Source organism: Ambystoma mexicanum, chromosome 13, assembly GCF_040938575.1.
Source record: "Ambystoma mexicanum isolate Mex_15411 chromosome 13, UKY_AmexF1_1, whole genome shotgun sequence".
Lineage (NCBI taxonomy): Eukaryota > Metazoa > Chordata > Amphibia > Caudata > Ambystomatidae > Ambystoma > Ambystoma mexicanum.
This window is the reverse complement of record NC_090938.1, coordinates 442,665,483-442,681,393: the sequence shown is the minus strand read 5'-3', so window position 1 is coordinate 442,681,393 and position 15,911 is coordinate 442,665,483. Positions and strand designations below refer to the sequence as shown.

Here is a 15,911-nt window from a genome sequence, read left to right as displayed (position 1 = left end):
CGATCCTTCAGATGGCGTCACTTCTCCCCAGAGAGGAGCCCCTTTCCATGAGGCAAGGGAGTTGTGACCTCTAACCAGTAGTCACCCTGGGAGTGGTAACATGCAGGAGGATCTCATGGGGAGGGACTCCCTTCCTGTGGATAAGGACGCGAGTCTGAGATACGCCCCCTTTATCTCCCAACCCCCTGGGCTAATACTAATAACGCAGTTCACTGGATGAATGGTGAAGTCTGAAACAATGTTATTGTAACATTCCTGAGAAATCTATTAAGATAAATACATAGATGAAGAAAAGTCGGAAAACACAACAGTCAAGCGGGAAGAACACTCCACCGCTGTAAGCAATTGGACCAATGTTACCCTGGAGCTGTCCCCGCTCCTTAAGCTAAACCGCAAAGAAGGACATTATTCTCGCCACCTGATGATGAGAATGGAAGCAAGTGATCTTTGTTGCAGTGTGGCCCATCCGGCTGGACCCGAGCGACCGCGGTTTGCAAAGAGGAGGAGAACCAGGCGAGCAAAAGGGCCTCCGGTGAGCCTGTGAAGTTGAATGTAGGCTCTGGGGGACTATAAAGAGGCAGCAGAGGTGAGCAGTGGGATGCCTGAAATGTTTGTTGCAGGTCGGTGTGAAGCCAGCATACTGAAAGTGGAGGGAAACAACAGTGGTGGCATGACCTGTAATGGGTGGATCGTAGGTCCAAGAATTGCGCTGAAACCGCAAGTATAACGTGAAGCCGCGTGGGTGGAGAAAGACTAAGATGGTGGCATACCCTGTCATGGGTGGACCAAGCGGCCCAACAACTGTGCCGAGACCTTCAAGCATAAGAGATGGCTGCAGAGAACAGTAAATCGTGGAAGTAAAGTGATAAAGTGAACCGGCGCCCCTGGCAAAACCAGTGAAGAGGTTCCCCGGAGAAAGGTAACTGAAACCAAGATAAGTCCAGGAGGTGGCCCGGTAGAGTTGAGACTGTGAAGTATCTTGAGAAAGTAGTTGATCATTTTCGTCTGCAAATCCCTGGCCAGTTCCACAAACGTGTGGTCCTGGAAAGTCAAGAACACCTAAGGGGGCATCTTACTCATCCCAGTGGGGTCCAATTTCAAGTATCGAAGAACATAGTGGGCCTCATTACAAGTAGGGCATGGCTGCCTCCAAACACGGGTCCGGGTTGCCTGAATGGTGAAATACCGGGCCATTCCGACCTTGGAGGGCCCGGTATTTCCCCAGTCAGGGAACCCAGACCATCCCCATTCCCATTTGAGCACCCATAGGGCTCAATGGGAATGGGGAGCATGCTAACAACGGGCCCGTTAATGATGGGTCCGTTGTTAGCATGCTGGCCCCCTCGTGGGACCCGTTAAGGATGTCTGGTAAAACCAGACATCCAAAGTGGGTCCCGCAAGGGTCCTCGTAATAGGGCGGTATGGGGTTAACGGCTCCTGCGCCTTTAACCCCTTACCACCCACCTCGTAATGAGGCCCATTGACATTTCCGAAAGCGGATTACAAGAGTTGATTAAAAAAAAGCAGAACATTGAGGAACTATCTAGGAGAAGGGAGTCCTTCTCGTAGCCCTTCTAAGAACTTTTCGTGGAGCTTGTTTGGTTGCTGGAACTCTTTTTGCTGAACTTTCAAGAACTTTTGTTTGGAAAGACTTTCACATCCAGGAGAAGGGAGACATTCTACTGGGCTCAGAAATTGCTTGAACTTTAGTTATTATTTGGTGTAGAGACAGTGAAAGATAGAGGTTTTGACAAAGACAGAACTTTACTATTTGGACACTATGGACACCCCGACAGACCTCAGTTTAGTTTCTTTAAGTAGGGAAACTGCCTATAGAATAGGGATAGATAGGCTTTGTCTTTGGTTAATAAAAGTATATAGCAATCACTATGGCACCACTTGGTCTGTCTTGCCATTCCTTGCCACCACAAATGACAGGGGGGATCATCTTTGTATGCTATGTGGTTGGTTTAAGTGGCATGAGGGCAACGGGAGTGAAGGTGGTCTTGCATTATGTTATAAGCAGTGGCAGTGAGAGCCGTGGGGAACTACGAGTTTGGGGTATGGATCATTGCTATATGTTATCTTGATGAAAAGGTTGTTCATGGCGTTACACTGTTCTTTAGAGTCAGGGATAAAAAGGGTCGGGAAGTGGGTTGAGGAGTTTTTGCCTGCTGTGAAGACAGCTTTACTCTTGTTGCTGGTGGACAAAATAGTTGATGAGTAATAAGCAGTTTGGGCTTTGACGAGAGACAGGCAAGTACTGCATAAAGTTTTGAATTTGAGGAGGGCTTTATTCCTCTATGCTTTACAGCAGTTTTTTTGAGTGATTGGATAGTACGGTTATTGTTGGTTATTTCTTCTGTGTACCAGGGGATGGTGAGTTTATCCCTAATGTGAAGCAGTTTAAAGGGGTCATGGGCATCAACCAATTCCATTATAGTTGTTTGAGAGTTAATAAGCGACTGTCAGCATTGGAGGGTGGTGGAGTTAGAGTTGCTAGTTTGTGTCTAGTGCTCCCAAGGGGGAAGTCCTCAATGGAGAGACTCAAGCACATGGTCGTTTGATAAAGACCCTTGCTGGACGGGACATTAGAAGTAAGGTGGAGGAGGGTGGCAGCGTGGTCTGCCCAGTCATGTGGGATAGGGTTATGACAGTGTATAGGAAGGATGCGGAGATGACAAGGTGGAGTATATATCCTATGATGTCTCTGGGGTTTAGCATTCATTGTTTTATATCCAGGGGATCCATGAGGTGGAGCTTAGAGTCCCTAGTGATGTTAGTGAAGTCACCAAGGAAGATGTTTGCAATTGATGGTGAGGTGATGGTGTCAGAAGTGTATTAGAGGAGGTGTGTGATAAATCAGATTAAATGTAATGGTTTCAATATGTGGTGCTAGAAGGTGGCAAGCGAGAAGCAATGGGGATTTCATGGCTGTTTAACTCGGCATGGTATAGTTTGAGTCTGATTTGTGGATAACTGGCACACCTCTCCTTATCTTCTCTGTGCGGCCAACATTTTGAATGCTGTACCCAGGTGCGATGAGAACATCAAAGGCAGTGGTAGAGGGAGTGCCAGGTTTCAGCGATAAATATTGCATTGACTTTGTTTGCGGTGATGAGGTTGGTGATGTGAACAGCATGGTGAATTAATTAATAAGCATTATGTGGATGATATCCTAACGAGGGAAAGAGAACGTGGCTGAGATTGAGATGATTTGCGGCTCAATGACGCGGCAAGCGTTTGTGAGTTTGTGTCCTCATGAGCTTGGGAATGGACTGTGGCTGTTCAAGACACATTGTAATGTCTGCCTGTTGGAAAAGCAGGGGTTTCCCCTGTCCATTCCCTAGCCATTACAAACAGGTAATGTTCTTGTCTTTGTCCTTAGCGAAGGATGCCAGCGATGAGGACACCCAGGGAAGGCTGGATGTATGGAAGGGCATGTGGCTTGTGATTGGCTGGTGGGCTGGAGGCGACTGGGCTGGCAATCTGACACTGAGCCCGGGGGAAGAGCACGGCAAGTGAGAAGAAGGCCAGGCCCTTAAGTAGTATGTAACATGTGATGTACAAGGATATCATGTGTTAGCCGAGTCGGTGTGCTCTGTGCCTATCAGAGGTACAGATCCTTCCCACATTAGTGGATCTGTCTAAACTTTATCACAGGTTGACCATGGAGCCATCGCAATTCAGTGAGTCTTTTACATGTTATGCATAGAGGTTTCTCATGTCAGCGACCCTGTCTGCTATGTGGCTTTCAAAGGGAACGCAAAGAGTTGTCTTGTCAGCAAGCCTGCCTACTCTCTACCAATTATAGATGATACACTCCCACATTAGTGAATCCATCTGCACTTTATCTATCACTGATTAAACACAGGGGCCCTGACAGGTCAGCAAGTCTGTCTTTTCTGTCTATCACAGTATATGCACACAAATATCACAAGTTAGCAAGTCTCTCTGCTATGTACCTATCACAAGTGATGCATAGTCACCACACATCAGCGGGTGTGTCTGAAATGTGTTTATCAAAGGTGATACACAAAGCCATTATATGATAGTCTGTCGGCCATGTGCCTATCACAGTTAATGCAAAGAACAATCATATCTCAGTGAGTCTTCTATGTGCCTTTCACAGGTGGTGCGCAGAGCCATCACACACTAGCAAACCTTTCTTCTATGTATTGTGACAAATCTCAGGGTGTCGTCAATGCTTCCACAGGGGGAGCACCTTCTCATGAGCCCAGGTGGGTGAGTCCACTACCCGATAGTCCCTGAGGGGTTGGTACTCAGCGGGAGGATTGCATGGGGAGGGAGACCAACTATGAGACCAGTGATGACCCTGGGAGAATGTGGTATCCCCGTCAATCACCTGACCCTAGAACTCTTTAACTTCTCTCTCTACACCTTTATCTGCATACACTATGTGTTTTGGTAGACCAACCAAAGTAGAGAAAACTGAGGCGAGGGAGATCCCTAATGAGTCACAACATCATGGCCGACTCAGTACTGGGATGACAACGAGGCGCGGAGCAATATAGAGTGCCTATCGGTACCAGAACATGCACCCTAGAAGTTCTTGACAACCAGTCACGTCAAGACAAGTTAAAAAGGAAGAGGGACTTGACAAAGTGGGAAGCCCGCGCTGGAGGAAGCACGAGTCGGAGAACACTCAGGGAAAAAGGAAGGCAGACCAGGGAGCCGTGGAGCTTGCTGGTGTGCAGAGACGCATGGTGTGCAGCATGGGAGGCGCTCGTGGCAACCCTGAAGGTCAGCAACTGGGGACGGACAGTCCCGCGCCGACGAGAGCAAACATGGTGCAACGGAGCCAACAAATGCCAGAGAGGAAACAGGGGAAGCCCCACCACTGATGGCAGGAAGCATCAAGAGCATCACGCACCAGCAACCAAGGTACATGGAAGAGCGGGAGGTGCTGGGAGCCCTGTGAACATAACGAAGGCCAATTACACACAGACTAGAGTCTGGAACCCCTACAGTTCAGAGGTAGACCAAGAAGGAAGAGTTTCTGTGCAGAGGGGACCTGGCCCGGCAGTTGGGGCTAGGGTGCTACATTGGTGGCAGCACCTGACTGATTTGCATATGCTGGACCCATTTTGCAATGGTGCAGACGGGCTAAACAACAGTGGAGAGGAAGGTTGCCCAGAGCAATGCCAGTGGTACAGATTCAATCAAAACCTTCTACCCATCACTTTTGTGGTTATAGTTAGTCTCACTATGTGAGAGATGGTATGGCCAGACGTGGGTCCTTTACTCGCTGTGCCATAGGGAACCAATCTGCACCTCACTGAGGAGGCCCAACAAGGCCGAAACATGTCTGGCATTGCTTGTGTTTCTGTGCAGAGGGGACACAGCCTAGCAGTACAGGCTGGGCTGCTACCATTGGTGGCAGTACCTGTTGCATATGGCGGAACCCCTTTTGCAATGGTGCAGACGGGCTAAAAAACGATGGTGTGGAAGGTTGTCCAGAGCAATGCCATTGGTACAGATTAATTCAAAACCTTCCACCCATACTTTTGTGGTTACAAGAAGGAAGAGTACCTGATCTTCCTTGTGAAAGTACTTGGTCAGACAACAAACTAAGTCAGCCCCTCAAAGCATGAGACTATACAGAGAACTGGTAGAGCAAAACATATAAGCATAGTACTTGGCATGCGAGTGAACCAAGTCTTTGTTTGTGTGGTGGCATATGGTAGTGGAGGAAACCAGATCTGCCAGTCAGGGTCGGGGACCCACCACAGCCTGGGAGTGCATCCAGGTTGTTCTTCTTTGTCCCAGTACCTGGTGGGATGATACTAGAGCTGCCAACCCGGGTTACGGGCCCACCACAGCTTGGGAGTGCACCCAACCTCCTCTTCTTCGTTGTCACAGTACCTGATGGAGGGAAACCAGGCCTGCCAGCCAGGGTCAGGGACCCACCACAGCTTGGGAGTGCATCCAAACTCCTCTTTTTGTTGCAGTACCTGGTGGTGGGAATCTGCCAACCAGGATCAGGGACCCACCACAGCTTGGGGTTAGTGCATGTAGGCTGTTCTATTCCATTGCAGACCCTGGTGAGAGGAAACCAAGCCTGCCCATCAGTAGGATTTTGACATTGGGACGTTTACTTTGAACATTGTGACATTAGTATTTCAGTTGAGGCAGGGAAACCCCTCTTAGAGTTAGGGCAAGATAAGGTTTTCTTTTCCTTTTTACACTTCAATAAAAGTCTATAACAACCATAATGAACCCTCTGCCTTGGAGTCTTGCTGCTGTGCCCTTACAGTATGCACACATTATACACAGAGCCATCACATGTTTGTGAGCCTGTCACCAATGTGCCTATCACAGGTGACACACAGGGTCATCACATAGAATAGTGTATGTCTACTATGTGCCCATCACAGGTGATACACCATGCTACCATGCTATCAGGTCACTTAGCCTATCTGCTGTGTGTCTATTATGGGAGATACACAGAGACATCACAGGTCAGCAAGTATGGCTGCTCTGCACCTGTCACATGCTAATCACAGAACCATCACATCAATGAGCCTGTCGGCTATGTGCCAATCACACATTATTACAGTAGCATACCACATCAGCAAGTCTGTCTGTTATGTGCCTAGAACAGGTGATAGACTAAATAACTATTTACAAAGGCAAACTCCCTGTGAATCTCCTCGAGGAACTCCACACGCCTCTCTTCCGACGCAGGGTGTTCTCCGCCCTGGCCATGGTGAGTCATGCCCCCTCTGCCCCGAGTTGCTGGCCAATTTGCTGCAACACGGAAGACATCCTTGTTCCAAGGTCCACGTTACCCTCCTGCCCGATGGTGGAGTTCCTCGAGGAGATACGCAGGGAGTTTGAGTGGAGCACGGAGGAGTCCCTGCGGGCCCTCGAGGGTAGAGCACAGGCCCGCCTCTAGGAAATAGACGCAGAGTTCGATGATGCCCTGGCCGGAACTCTTGGGGGAAATGGTGAGTCGTAGGACTAGCCCGCTGCCTTTGTAAATAGTTATTTAGTGGTAGGTTTCCTTTATTTCTTTAATGATTTATAGTTCATGGACTTTGAGCCACATCTTGTGAATAGTTTTTAATTAGGGTGTTCTAGGATGCATATTTGGATTTGGGGATCATGGACCCTTCAGCCTTGTACATAGTTGGACATGTTTTAATTTATTTGGATTTTTGTTCACCATGGAGTAATGGTTTATTTATGATTTTGGTTTGCAATTGGAAGACAATCATTGGACCTGGATCACTTTTTGGAGTTTCAACTTTTTTAATAACACATTTCTCATTGTTTCAAATTTAATTTTCATTTGCATTCGATTCATTATCATTTTCATGGTTAGCTTTCAGTTGGTGTGATTTTTGGTACTTAATACCTTTTTATTCCTTACAATCACAGTGGTGTCTGCTTTCAATGGTTTGTTGCATGTGTCACTCTTCATTGGCTCCGTTACGTGCCCCTGCTGTTGAGCAATGTTGGTCATCTGTTGGCAAACATGCTTGTGTGTATTTGTGATTCAAATGCCATGGGGCATGTACTGGGGAATAGGACCAATGGATGGGTGTTGAGTTGCACTCTGAGGGGGCAGCGTGTGGTGGCATTTTGGTGGACATTTGCTACATGATTGCATGGTGTACAGATTTGGGGGGCATGAGTCAGGGCCTGCCTGGAGTTTGCCGTCACTGGTGGGGGGACATGAGTCGGGCCTGCCTGCAGGTTGCCGTCACTTGTGGGGGTGGGGGACATGAGCCAGGGGCCTGCCTCCGGGGTATGGTCACGGGTGATCACATGTGGTGTGGGCTGCCTACAGGTATGGTCACGGGTGATGGGGGGGGGGGATCCCTTGTGGTGTGGGCTGCCTGCGGGGTGTGTTCTCGGCTGATGGCAGCATGCACTGCCCTTTTCACGCAATTTGGCTGGCGCGAGCGGGGTATGCAATTTCGCGGGTGTACGCAAGGGCTTTTTTTCACGCGATTTGGCTGGCGCAAGCAGGGTAGGCAATTTTGCGGGGGTAGGCGACTCCCTTTTCGCACAATTTGGCTTCTGTAAGCGGGGTAGGCGATTTTGTGGGGGTACGCGAGGGCCTTTTCACACGTTTTGGCTGGCGCGAGCAGGGTACGCAATTACGCAAGGGTACACAAGGGGCGGTGTTGGGGGCGTTACTGGCACAGATGGATGTTCACTGCGCCACGGCTGGTAATGGCTCGGGAAATCCATGAATACGTGTGGCACGCAGATGCTGCTTTGTGCCCTAGCTGGCACATGCGTGGTGCATGCTACCCCCTCAGCGCAAAGCGCTTGCGCTGCTTCTGCATTGGAATCTATGAATCTGGCCCATTATTACCAGACCGGCACACTACGAGTCTGCAGGCGGGTGCTGTCCCGCCCACCAGGGTCAGTCCTGGCGGGAGGAATGGCACCCGCCCACAGACTTTCACAAAAGCACCTGCACCGTTATTAATGGTGCTGGTGCTTCCATCATCCCCATTGAGTCCTACGGGACTCAATGGGAATGGGGATTTACCATTTACCTGTGCCTGATTTCCCGGAACACTGGGGTTGTAATCCCCCGGTGTTTCCGGCAAGTCAGGTGCCACTAAATATTGCAAGTCCGGTGGTCCCATGTGGTGTGGGCTGCCTGCGGGTATGGTCAGAGGTGATGGTGGGGTCCCTTGTGGTGTGGGTTGCCTGCGGGTATGGTCAGAGGTGATGGTGGGGTCTCTTGTGGTGTGGGTTGCCTGCGGGTATGGTCAAGGGTGATGGAGGGTGTCCCTTGTGGTTTTGGCTGCCTGCGGGTATGGTCACAGGTGATTGTGGGGTCCCTTGTGGTGTGGGCTGCCTGTGGGTGTGGTCATGGGTGATGGGGGAATCCCTTGTGGTTTGGGCTGCCTGCGGGTATGGTCAGGGGTGATGGTGGGGTCCCTTGTGGTGTGGGCTGCCTGCAGGTATGGTCAGGGGTGATGGGGGTCCCCTGTGGTGTGGGTTGCCTGCAGGTATGGTCAGGGGTGATGGGGGGTCGCTTGTGGTGTGGGCTGCCTGCGGGTATGGTCAGGGGTGATGGTGGGATCCTTTGTGGTGTGGGCTGCCTGCGGGTATGGTCAGGGGTGATGGTGGGATCCTTTGTGGTGTGGGCTGCCTGCAGGTATGGTCAAGGGTGATGGGGGTCCCCTGTGGTGTGGGTTGCCTGCAGGTATGGTCAGGGGTGATGGGGGGTCCCTTGTGGTGTGGGCTGCCTGCGGGTATGGTCACGGGTGATGGTGGGGTCACTTGTGGTGTGGGCTGCCTGCAGGTATGGTCACGGGTGATGGGGGGATCCCTTCTGGTGTGGGCTGCCTGCGGGTATGGTCAGGGGTGATGGTGGGGTCCCTTGTGGTGTGGGCTGCCTGCGGGTATGGTCACAGGTGATTGTGGGGTCCCTTGTGGTGTGGGCTGCCTGTGGGTGTGGTCATGGGTGATGGGGGAATCCCTTGTGGTTTGGGCTGCCTGCGGGTATGGTCAGGGGTGATGGTGGGGTCCCTTGTGGTGTGGGCTGCCTGCAGGTATGGTCAGGGGTGATGGGGGTCCCCTGTGGTGTGGGTTGCCTGCAGGTATGGTCAGGGGTGATGGGGGGTCGCTTGTGGTGTGGGCTGCCTGCGGGTATGGTCAGGGGTGATCGTGGGATCCTTTGTGGTGTGGGCTGCCTGCGGGTATGGTCAGGGGTGATGGTGGGATCCTTTGTGGTGTGGGCTGCCTGCAGGTATGGTCAAGGGTGATGGGGGTCCCCTGTGGTGTGGGTTGCCTGCAGGTATGGTCAGGGGTGATGGGGGGTCCCTTGTGGTGTGGGCTGCCTGCGGGTATGGTCACGGGTGATGGTGGGGTCACTTGTGGTGTGGGCTGCCTGCAGGTATGGTCACGGGTGATGGGGGGATCCCTTCTGGTGTGGGCTGCCTGCGGGTATGGTCAGGGGTGATGGTGGGGTCCCTTGTGGTGTGGGCTGCCTGCGGGTATGGTCACGGGTGATCCCTTGTGGTGTGGGCTGCCTGTGGGGTATGGTCACGGGTGGGCTGCCTGCGGGGTGTCGTCACGGGTGATGGTGGTCCCATGTGGTGTGTGCTGCCTGCAGGTATGATCTCGGGTGAAGGGGGGTCCCTTGTGGTGTGGGCTGCCTACGGGGTATGCTCACGGGTGATGTGGGGGTCCCATGTGATGTGGGCTGCCTGCGGGTATGGTCATGGGCTATGGGGGTCCCTTGTAGTGTGGGCTGCCTGCGGGTATGGTCATGAGTGGGCTACCTGCGGGGTATGGTCACAGGTGATTGGGGGATCCCATGTGGTTTGGGCTGCCTGCGGGTATGGTCACGGGTGATGGGGGGTCCCATGTGGTGTGGGCTGCCTGCAGTTATGGTCACAGGTGATGGGGGGATCCCTTGCGGTGTGGGCTGCCTGCGGGGTGTGTTCTCGGCTGATGGCAGCATGCGCTGCCTTTTTCACTCGATTAGGCTGGCACGAGCCGGGTACGCAATTTCGCAGGTGTACGCAAGGGCCTTTTCACACGATTTGGCTGGCGCGAGCGGGGTATGCGATTTCACGGGTGTACGCGAGGGCCCTTTCATGCGATTTGGCTGGCGCGAGCGGGGTACGCTATTTTGCGGGGGTAGGCGACTGCCTTTTCACGCGATTTGACTTGTGCGAGCAGGGTAGGTGATTTTGCCAGGGTACGTGAGGGCCTTTTCACGCGATTTGGCTTGTGCGAGCAGGTTAGGTGATTTTGCGGGTGTACGCAAGGGCCTTTTTTCACGCGATTTGGCTGGCGCAAGCAGGGTAGGCAATTTTGCGGGGGTAGGCGACTCCCTTTTCGCACAATTTGGCTTCTGTAAGCGGGGTAGGCGATGTTGTGGGGGTACGCGAGGGCCTTTTCACACGTTTTGGCTGGCGCAAGCAGGGTACGCAATTTCGCAAGGGTACACAAGGGGCGGTGTTGGGGGCGTTACTGGCACAGATGGATGTTCACTGCGCCACGGCTGGTAATGGCTCGGGAAATCCATGAATACGTGTGGCACGCAGATGCTGCTTTGTGCCCTAGCTGGCACATGCGTGGTGCATGCTACCCCCTCAGCGCAAAGCGCTTGCGCTGCTTCTGCACTGGAATCTATGAATCTGGCCCATTATTACCAGACCGGCACACTACGAGTCTGCAGGCGGGTGCTGTCCCGCCCACCAGGGTCAGACCTGGCGGGAGGAATGGTACCCGCCCACAGACTTTCACAAAAGCACCTGCACCGTTATTAATGGTGCTGGTGCTTCCATCATCCCCATTGAGTCCTATGGGACTCAATGGGAATGGGGATTTACCATTTACCTGTGCCTGATTTCCCGGAACACTGGGGTTGTAATCCCCCGGTGTTTCCGGCAAGTCAGGTGCCACTAAATATTGCAAGTCCGGTGGTCCCATGTGGTGTGGGCTGCCTGCGGGTATGGTCAGAGGTGATGGAGGGTGTCCCTTGTGGTGTTGGCTGCCTGCGGGTATGGTCGCAGGTGATTGTGGGGTCCCTTGTGGTGTGGGCTGCCTGTGGGTGTGGTCATGGGTGATGGGGGAATCCCTTGTGGTTTGGGCTGCCTGCGGGTATGGTCAGGGGTGATGGTGGGGTCCCTTGTGGTGTGGGTTGCCTGCAGGTATGGTCAGGGGTGATGGGGGTCCCTTGTTGTGTGGGCTGCCTGCAGGTATGGTCAGGGGTGATGGGGGTCCCCTGTGGTGTGGGTTGCCTGCAGGTATGGTCAGGGGTGATGGGGGGTCGCTTGTGGTGTGGGCTGCCTGCGGGTATGGTCAGGGGTGATGGTGGGATCCTTTGTGGTGTGGACTGCCTGCGGGTATGGTCAGGGGTGATGGTGGGATCCTTTGTGGTGTGGGCTGCCTGCAGGTATGGTCAAGGGTGATGGGGGTCCCCTGTGGTGTGGGTTGCCTGCAGGTATGGTCAGGGGTGATGGGGGGTCCCTTGTGGTGTGGGCTGCCTGCGGGTATGGTCAGGGGTGATGGTGGGATCCTTTGTGGTGTGGGCTGCCAGCAGGTATGGTCACGGGTGATGGTGGGGTCACTTGTGGTGTGGGCTGCCTGCAGGTATGGTCACGGGTGATGGGGGGATCCCTTGTGGTGTGGGCTGCCTGCGGGTATGGTCAGGGGTGATGGTGGGGTCCCTTGTGGTGTGGGCTGCCTGCGGGTATGGTCACGGGTGATCCCTTGTGGTGTGGGCTGCCTGTGGGGTATGGTCACGGGTGGGCTGCCTGCGGGGTGTCGTCACGGGTGATGGTGGTCCCATGTGGTGTGTGCTGCCTGCAGGTATGATCTCGGGTGAAGGGGGGGTCCCTTGTGGTGTGGGCTGCCTACGGGGTATGCTCACGGGTGATGTGGGCGTCCCATGTGATGTGGGCTGCCTGCGGGTATGGTCATGGGCTATGGGGGTCCCTTGTAGTGTGGGCTGCCTGCGGGTATGGTCATGAGTGGGCTGCCTGCGGGGTATGGTCACAGGTGATTGGGGGATCCCATGTGGTTTGGGCTGCCTGCGGGTATGGTCACGGGTGATGGGGGGTCCCATGTGGTGTGGGCTGCCTGCAGGTATGGTCACAGGTGATGGGGGGATCCCTTGCGGTGTGGGCTGCCTGCGGGGTGTGTTCTCGGCTGATGGCAGCATGCGCTGCCTTTTTCACTCGATTAGGCTGGCACGAGCCGGGTACGCAATTTCGCAGGTGTACGCAAGGGCCTTTTCACACGATTTGGCTGGCGCGAGCGGGGTATGCGATTTCACGGGTGTAAGCGAGGGCCTTTTCATGCGATTTGGCTGGCGCGAGCGGGGTACGCTATTTTGCGGGGGTAGGCAACTGCCTTTTCACGCGATTTGACTTGTGCGAGCAGGGTAGGTGATTTTGTCAGGGTACGTGAGGACCTTTTCACGCGATTTGGCTTGTGCGAGCAGGTTAGGTGATTTTGCGAGGGTACGTGAGGGCCTTTTCTCGCGATTTGGCTGGCGCGAGCAAGGTACGCTCTGATTTTTCACACGATTACGATGGAGGGGGGCTGTGTGCAGGCCCAAGGATGGCATGGGGCCTTGCAAAGTATTGGCCATTTCACTTGCTTTTTCCTGCGCAAGGGGCGGTGTTGGGGGCGTTACTGGCACAGATGGATGTTCACTGCACCACGGCTGGTAATGGCTCCGGAAATCCAAGAATAAGCGTGGCGCGCAGATGCTGCTTTGTGCCCCAGCTGGTGCATGCGTGGCGCATGCTCCCTCTCGGCGCACAGAGCTTGCGCTGCTTCTGCACTGGAATCTATGAACCGGGCCCATTATTACCAGACCGGCACACTACGAGTCTGCTGGCGGGTGCCGTCCCGCCCACCAGGGTCAGACCTGGTGGCCGGAACAACACCCGCCCGCAGACTTTCACGGAAGCACCTGCACCGTTATTAACGGTGCTTTCTTCATCCCGATTGAGTCCTACGGGACTCACTGGGAATGGGGATTTACCATTTACCGGCACCTGACTTCCCGGAACACTGGGGTTGCAATCCCCCGGTGTTTCCGGCAAGCCAGGTGCCACTATATATTGTAAGTCCGGCTGCAACCAGGGTTACCTACAGGCTTGTAATGATGCCCATTGAGAGATTACATTATTTGCCCAGGATCACACACTTACGCTAAACAGCGAAGCAGGGATTTTAACGTACTCTGCAATTTGCGCACGGCCATCTTCTACCACGCTTTACTTGGAACAAATATTTAAGTTTTGGGTGTCAAGACCTACAATGATACTGTCCTAGAGAGTTTACTTGCAAAATCCACAAATTGCATAGTAAAGCATCATGACGACATCTAAATACTTATAGCAGCAGCATGCTGGGCCACAATAACATCAGTGTACCTTTATTTTCCACATCCTGAATGGAAAACTATAAGATGCGAAAGGTAAAATATCTATGTACTCACTTTATTTTCAGCGCTTTAAGACACACAATAAAAGAGGCTAAAAAACTCACTTTGGTTTGGAGGTTTGTCACAAACCTCCAGTGTTGTTACATATGGTTTTAAGAACATTCAACTAAGGACATGAAAGGACACGTTTTAGGATATCAAGCTATTAGACATTATGGGTGTGAACACATTTTAAAAGGGTGCTTTATTGTGTTGCTCACTTTAACTGTAACAGATTTGCAAGGTGACTTGTGGTCTTTCAGTTTGAAATTCACCATTATGAATAAGCAAGCATCTGCTGCAGATGACAAACGAAAAATAAACTTGTGTGATATGCTGCATCCCCAAAGATTACAGGAATGGGCAGGGGCGGGGCTACAAAGGACATCACTGACCAATCCAGGAACAGAGCTGTTGGAGGGCGGGCTGTGCCGCTGTATTTAATAATGTTTCATTTGTATGCTATTTGTATGGCTGTAGCCATCTGTGGGTGGGCGGGGCATCCAAGTGAGCGTGGCTTGGAAGATTCCCGAACACTACCTCCCACAACTACCATGGGGGTGCAGGATACCATACAACACCGGCCTGCCAGGTGGGGTTAAAATTAAGGAAAACGTTGCTTATGGCGAACAGAAATCCAGTACCCAAGGGGACTTTTTTTTTACAAAATGGGATGCAAATTGTGCATTTTAAAGAATATTTACCCAGCAACACTAGTCAAAACTATTCTCCGCATAGTGAAGTAACTCATCAACAGTGCCATGGAAGTGGAATTGATATATAGTTTGGAAAACAAGCAGCATGAAAGAAATTGCGCCGTTTTAAACTATTATTTTATTATTTCCTTTGGTCTGAGGTTAACTGCCAGCTCCGCTCCCTTAACCCCGCCTCCTCGGGCTCTCTATTAGACCAAAAAATGTGTGATAGCTATTCAGCCTCCTGGGCTCAGGGGGAAAACAGCACAATGAGTTTAATGGACTCACTCACTACCACTCCCCTCCCCCACCTCCGCCATTAGCACCAGCCACCCCTCTCAGAAATGGCTGCACCATTCTCTTTCCCTGCTCATACATTTGCTGACAGCTCCTGTCTCAACCTCATTCCCGTGTGTCCAATTCCCACGTAATGGAGTTCTGAGGAAGAGCGGTGGACTCACTGTGATTCTGTGAACCAAATAGTTCACACGGCTGGCACACGTCATTACAACTGCGGCTGGTTTTGTTATAGTCGCAGTACCGATGTCTGAAGAAAAAAATACATTTCATGCAAACACACCGTATGGGCATTTGGAATAATCTACCTGAAAAGCAGTGCCAGTCGCACGCGGGCCAGGCACTAACGCACCACCGCCGCCTCTTGTTTTAAAACGCCGGACATACGAGTGTTGCACACGGCGAATCGCGTCCCTCCAGAAGCTTGCTTCGCTGCGACCCCGGACGAAAAAACGAAACTGAAAGCATAGTCTCAAAACAAATGGCAGAAAACGCCCAATGGGATTTATGTATGTATTTCGTGGAGGGGGCGGGGATAACTGGCATCAGATTTTGCTGGATACAGTTTTCGCAAGCACGACACCAAGAAAAAGGTTATTAATAGTCAATGTTTAAAGTTCATGTCTGACTCCGCCTACCGGCACCCCTGTTGTATATTAATATAACAGAGGCTCTTGAGTTGCAGGCTTAACTCTTAAATAACCAGTACCAGCAATACAGGATACATATAACGTGCACAGGGCAGTTTCTAGTCCATTTGGTGCCCAGGGCAAACACTAAATTGCGCCCCCCCAGCGCTCTGCATGCGTGTCACTCCCAAACTATACCCTGCATTAAGTAACTCCTACCCAACGTCAATAAATCACTGTTATACACACGAAACAGGTTTTATTACATTGTGATTCAAGAACTTTTTTAATTAAAATAGCTTTTTATGTTTCTAACAATTAGTGTCTAGTTTAATTTCTTGTATG

The 15,911-nt window shown here is 52.0% G+C and overlaps 1 protein-coding gene across 2 annotated transcripts in view; it reads right to left on the bottom strand.

Annotated features, from left to right (window-relative positions):
- LOC138521321 (butyrophilin subfamily 2 member A1-like) overlaps positions 1-15,489 on the bottom strand; it is a 773,333-nt gene extending 757,844 nt beyond the window's left edge. For both annotated transcript variants that reach the window (XM_069634063.1, XM_069634064.1), the window contains exon 1: positions 15,246-15,489. The gene's annotated coding sequence lies outside the window, so the exon portion shown is untranslated. The remainder of the gene's footprint in view (positions 1-15,245) is intronic.
- Between the last annotated feature and the right edge of the window lie 422 nt (positions 15,490-15,911).